General features: G+C 44.9%; 1 long non-coding RNA gene across 1 annotated transcript in view; it reads left to right on the forward strand.

Annotated features, from left to right (window-relative positions):
* Positions 1-5,439: 5,439 nt before the first annotated feature.
* LOC117282899 overlaps positions 5,440-6,000 on the forward strand; it is a 30,268-nt gene continuing 29,707 nt past the window's right edge. The window contains exon 1 of the long non-coding RNA XR_004513808.1: positions 5,440-5,536. This is a non-coding gene — a long non-coding RNA (uncharacterized LOC117282899). The remainder of the gene's footprint in view (positions 5,537-6,000) is intronic.

A 6,000-nucleotide genomic window follows, 5' to 3' on the forward strand; every position in this document is an offset into this window, starting at 1 on the left:
CATTTTCCCTATGATCTATGTTTATTCCCTCGAGACGGTCATTACCCTTGACCGCACTAACTCCCACGAGGCTATCACCCCCTACGACAGCCCCGAGACGATCAGGTCTCTTATTTCCGCAGCCCTCCGGCAGGGTTATTCTCGGCTGCTCAGAATACCCTACTGCCAGTTTCCCCGAGAGCCCCCCGCTCTACACGCGTTGGTTATATGCCCCGCCTTATGACATATACCACATGTTGGCTCATTTCTACAATATCTCGCCATGTGCCCCTCTTGCTGGCACCTATAACATCTCATAGAGGTTACTACATTCACCTCCCTCTTAATATGGGGTCTATACTCTCTACCAAAATTTCCTACATTTTCTGTGTTCGGCCACTTAAAGTTTCTTGCATTTCCCTTGAAGTTATTCCCTTTAAAACTCTGTGATTTAACTTCACATTCCTCCTGTAGTGCTGTCTCTACTAATTGTGCTAGGGAATCCTCTTCCCCCCTAGCCTTGACAATGTATTTAACTCTGTCATCCTTTAACCCTGCTACAAACGTGCCCTTCATAAATTCTGAAACAAGTATAACGCCTCCTTCAATAGAATTTGGATTTATTTTTTCAATCCTGCGTTTTGCCTCTCACATCAAATCTAAACCCACGTTGTCAATTCTTGAACCCCATTGAGCCACACTTTCATGATTTTCTTGTTTCGCAGTGAACAACAAACCTGCATAATATTCTAATGTTCTTTTCACTGCATAATTTTCCTCCAGAATAGCCCTAACTTGTTCCCATGTATTTCTTTCTGACCTGGCAAGCAACCTATCTTTTGCTTCGCCTGTAATCTTTGACTCGATAAATTTTAAAAGTAGCGGGTATTTCGTTGGATGCACTACCTTTCTAGCAGCTTCAACCCCATCACAAAATTCACGTAAACACTTGGGGTTCCCATCGAAGCTTTTGGGAATTAACTTAACCGCCTGAACCACAGAAATGTATTCACTTTCGTCTTCTGCCATAGTGGATTAGACTAACCTGTTTGGAAATTGAAGAGTGAAGGGTGTTCGGAAAGCCGTAGTTCGGTGCGTTGAAACGATGTCCCAAAGGATGTTCCAAGCCCCTCTCGCGGCGGCGGCTGCTCCCGGCTTGTCACCTATGCTGTCCCTCGGGATTCAACGTAGGCCGCTTATGGAAGCTTCCTCCCACGTGATCAAGTTGACTGCTCCTTCCCAGTAGTCCGGTGTCAGAGCTTCCGCGACAAGTTAACCCAGACCTCCTCCGGGGCGTTGACCCTCGAGTGGGCCCAGTAGGCGTTCAGGTTTACAGCCAAGTGAATGATTCACCGCACATGTTCACTTTCTTCACGCCACTGATTTCACACACGTATCCCGCCGCTGAACACCATGTAATGTGGGTTGTTTACGTTCGCGTGTGTGAGGATGGTAGTTCACACGCGAACTCAGGATGTTAGAAGTTTGTCGCTAAGTCAAAAGACTTAGAAGGTAACATTGTTTTGCTGCCACCACTTAGTGTTACTGCACTAAGACAGGTACGGTGTTGTTGTACTACTCCAACAGGTGAGATGCACTGGCCAGGTGCGATGTTGAACTCTGCCTGCCGAAGTCGTTGAGCGTTTGAGGACCGAAGCGTTGGGCGTGTGGATAAGCGAAATCTACTTGAAGATTCGAATGTGTGAAATAAGGTAGACGACACGAACTTGTGAGGTGGAACCAAACACTTTACTTGTTCAAGACATGAAATAAGTATAATACAGGAATCAAACCCCTGACTTTACGAGAGCAGTGTGCTCTCACGCGCACAGTGCGTGCGGCACTAGATTAATAGTTTTTACATCCTCGATTAGTTACAAAGCCAGCCCTTATATAGTACTGTCTTCGGGCGTGGCAAAATCATGTGACTTCATAGCGTCCATCTCCTTATAAGGAGAGCTTCAGGCCTGAATGGCCCCTGGATATTGCAGCCTTTTCTCAGAACTATAACGTCATCCTCAGTGCCGTGTGCAGTCGAGATGACTTCATTTTCAAGTTGCGAAATATCTGTTTATATTAGGCTTAATTTCAGTTCTATACTCTGTGTCTAGGGTAGCTCACACTATCATATGCCAAATTAATGTGAGAAAACATCATTAAATTTGATAAAATACAACATGTGGTGACGTCACATAACATACCAGCGTTACCACATTACAAAACATCTGGTGTTATTTTCCAGAAGGGCAGAAATGATACTTCAGGAAACCCCACTGAGTTTCTTTAGAAATTGAGAATTTGACATACAGCGGCAAGCCACTTTGAGAATTCAAGAAGTGACAGTTTCTACCAGCCGTAAGTCAAAAGTGGGAGTGCCAGGAGATCATTAGCGACCCCTCATAAGTTGCATCGCTGTCAATTTCGCCGTTTGGTCTTTTGGGGTGAAATCCCTTAAAAACAATCTGTCATTGGCCAGAACCAAAATTAAGTCAACTCCTCTTATTTGAATCGGCCTATCAGGGAAATTAGGAGGAGAGGAGAATAGGCGGATATAACGCAGTTAGGACCTCTGGCTCGGCAGAGAGTCCAGTCTAAGTTCTTAGTCAGCTATCGACTTTAGAACTTGGCGGAGGCAAACCCCACATCACACGCGCGAGAGGAAAATTCTAAGTACAAAATTTTGCTCATAACGACTCATATAGGGATTTGGCTTAATCCATAAGCAGATGGTTGTAAGTCTATCTTATCGAGTGCAATTTGTGCAGGTGTAACACCAGCTGCTTGTAAGCTGAAACTAAACCAGATTGTGTGAACATATACAGCCGAGTGCCTGTAAGAAGAACAATAAAGTGCTGTAGTGGTACAGTGCATTGTGTTGGTTAGAGGAGCTTCACCGTCACTTGTCCGAGCCTGACCCGTATACGCCCTCAAGAGAGACTCATCTCAACTAGCTAGTCAAACCCATCGCCAGCTTTCACCTACTTACGCCTTCCCCCCTCTACAATGAATCACAAACAGTCTCTAGCTGTTTGCTGGCACCCATACCATCAGGTCCCATCATGAAATTCAACCCCCCTGTAATCTCAACGGAAGGAGGAAGCGGCGGAGCCGGAAGAAGAGGTGGAGCCCGGTCAAGCCGAAACCAGCCAAGGCCTAGCAACTTCAGCAGCAGCAGCAACACCAGGTAGGGCAGATAAACATCACTAGAAAGTACTCAGTTCACAGCTTAGGGACCTTCCCAAGGAACTATCGGTCACTGCAGCAGTACAGAAAATATCTGCTTTTTTGGTGCCTATAGACATTATAATGAAGAGCTCCACAACTTGTAACCTTCGTTCACCAAGCATAATTATATGATTAAGTCAAGGGCAATGAGATGGGGAGCTCATAAGCAGGCATGGGGGAGAAGGGGAATGCATTTAGGATTTGACGAGAAAGCCAGAATGAAAGAGACCAATAGGAAGACCTAGGCATAGGTGGGTTCTTTAAGAAACATAGGATGGGCTGGTGTGGATTGGATTCAAATGGCTCAGGATAGGGGCCTGTGACGGATTCTTGTGAACATGACAATAAATTTTCAGGTTCTATACAATGCTGGGAAATTCTTCAGTGGCCAAGCAACTGGTGGCTTCTCAAGGACTCACTCAGCTCCATGGAGTTAGTTATGGTGCCTAAGGGCTCATTACTGTGCTCACACATGGTCATAACGGCTCTGCATCCTAAGGCAAACAGACCCAGTACAAACACTTCCAAACTATTTCTTTAAAATCTATCTTAATAGCATTCTTCCATCTTCACTTAGGTCTCCCAAGTGGTCTGCTTCTCTCGGGTTTTCCTTCCAAAACTTTGTATGCATTTCTCACCGTTGCATGTGCACTACATGACTTACCCACATCTCTCTCCTTGAACTCATTGCTCTCCTACATAATATCCCAAACCGTTATCACCCATGTGTAAGGAACGCCCCACATGGATTATGCAAACAAACAGATGCTGGTCACAAAATATATACTTTCTTTGGCCAAGACAATTGAAATAAAATAAAATTCTTCTCTGTGCACACAAGCACGAAACACTCACAATCTTTTCACTTACAGCAGGAAACTTTTCTTCAGCTCTATACAGTTTTTCAACTGGAAAACACACATTAAATTAATGTCACCCAGATTGGGCAAGGAATGCTTTGCATTAAGAAAAATGAAGTTGGGCAATAATATCGAAACACTTAGGATGATATATCATTCATATATTGATTCAGTCATAAGGTATGGGATAGTTTCTGGGGTAATTCACCAGATGCTAAGAATTTTATCTTACAGAAGAGAACTGTTAGGGTGATGATGGGATTGAAACAAAGAGATACATGCAGGCCAGTATTAAAAAAACTAAACATATTAACATTGGTCTCCCAATATATTGTGACATGTTGACCCCTACCTCCCCAGCTGCACGTAGCGGTAACGTAGCGCTCGCGTAATAGGCGAGTAATCACCCCGCAACTCTTCCCGCGGTGACGTCACGAGTGGAGCCGAAGTGAGCCGAGCGGAGCCGAAGTTAGCCGAGTCCCTGCAACCTTGAAGCTATGCAAAGCTAGTCAACAGCGGTGACGTCACCAAGGGGTAACGGCGTTGCTAGGCTATACGCCACGTCACAACTAGCAACAGCCAACGGAATAAAAGCCGGCTGAGCAGCAGGCGGCAGTCAGTGTGTTATCAACAGTTCTCAAGGTAGCAGCCTGTGAGTGTGCGATAACTAAGAAGTCAGCGAGCGGAAGACTTATTGTGTGCTTTCGAGACTTAGTGAGTGCTGTAGTCCAGTTATATCTGGAGTGTGTAATTCAGGGAGATTTGTATAGCTCCCGCGATATTAATAGGTGAAGACTCTGGAAGATAGTGTCAAGAGATTTTGTTGTAGGGTTTGTAAACTGTGGAAACCGTCACATTGTGATAATTAATTGTAGCCGTTATTTGTAGATTGTTCAATAAACCAATTAACGATCTCTACGGCGTATTCAGTAATGCAAGACACGTTACACTGGTGTCAGAAGTGGGATATGAACTTACACACGTGACCAACGAGCTTCGAACTCAAGACACGTGACAATTTGGTGTCAGAATTTTTACGAGCTTAAATACGCCCCAGAGAATTTTACTGCTACAAAATGGAGATGCAACAAATGATGGAAGTTCTACTGAAGGAAATCAGAGAGAAGCACGAAACGACGGAGGCAAAAAGGAAGAAAGGCAAAGAAGAGATGGAGGAAAATAGGAGGAAAGACAGAGATTTCCTGGCCAAATTAGACGCCGATCTAAAAACCCATCAAGAAAAGGCGGAAGCAAATAGAAAAAAAGACAGAGAAGATTTCCTGGCGAAATTAGAAGTCAATCAAGAAAAGGCGGCAGCCGACAGGAAGGCCGACAAGGAAGAAATCAAGGCCGACATGCGATCTATGCGGTCAGATTTGGACAATAAAATCCAACATAGAGTTGAAAACATTTTGGCGATCGTTGAACACGACAAACAGACTCTCCGGTCAGAAATAACTGAGCAGATTGAAGTGTCCCTTTGCGCACGGACAGATAAAATCCAGGAAGAGCTAACGAAAATATGTGCAGCAATTGAAGAAACCAAACGAGATATCCAGGCATGGTTGGACATAGTACAAATGAAGGCCGAGCGGGGAAATACATCAACAATCATCGCGAGCACAGCTCAGCCCCCGACATTTAACGGGAATTCAACGTGGAGCGTGTTTCGGCGACAATTCGAGACCGTAGCAGAGCACAACCAATGGACGGATAAGGAAAAATCGACATACTTAATCACTGCCCTGAAGGGTCGGGCGGCGGAAATACTACCCGGCATTCCGACAAATACGACCTATGAGGAAACTCTTGCAGGAAGAGGTCAGGTACCTCGGGCATGTTGTATCACCAGAAGTGGTATTCACCGACCCGGAGAAGTTGAAAGCCGTGCGAGAGTGGCCGACCCTGAAGAATAAACATGAAGTTAGAAGCTTTC

Source organism: Cryptotermes secundus, unplaced genomic scaffold (genome assembly GCF_002891405.2).
Source record: "Cryptotermes secundus unplaced genomic scaffold, Csec_1.0 scaffold845, whole genome shotgun sequence".
Taxonomy (NCBI): domain Eukaryota; kingdom Metazoa; phylum Arthropoda; class Insecta; order Blattodea; family Kalotermitidae; genus Cryptotermes; species Cryptotermes secundus.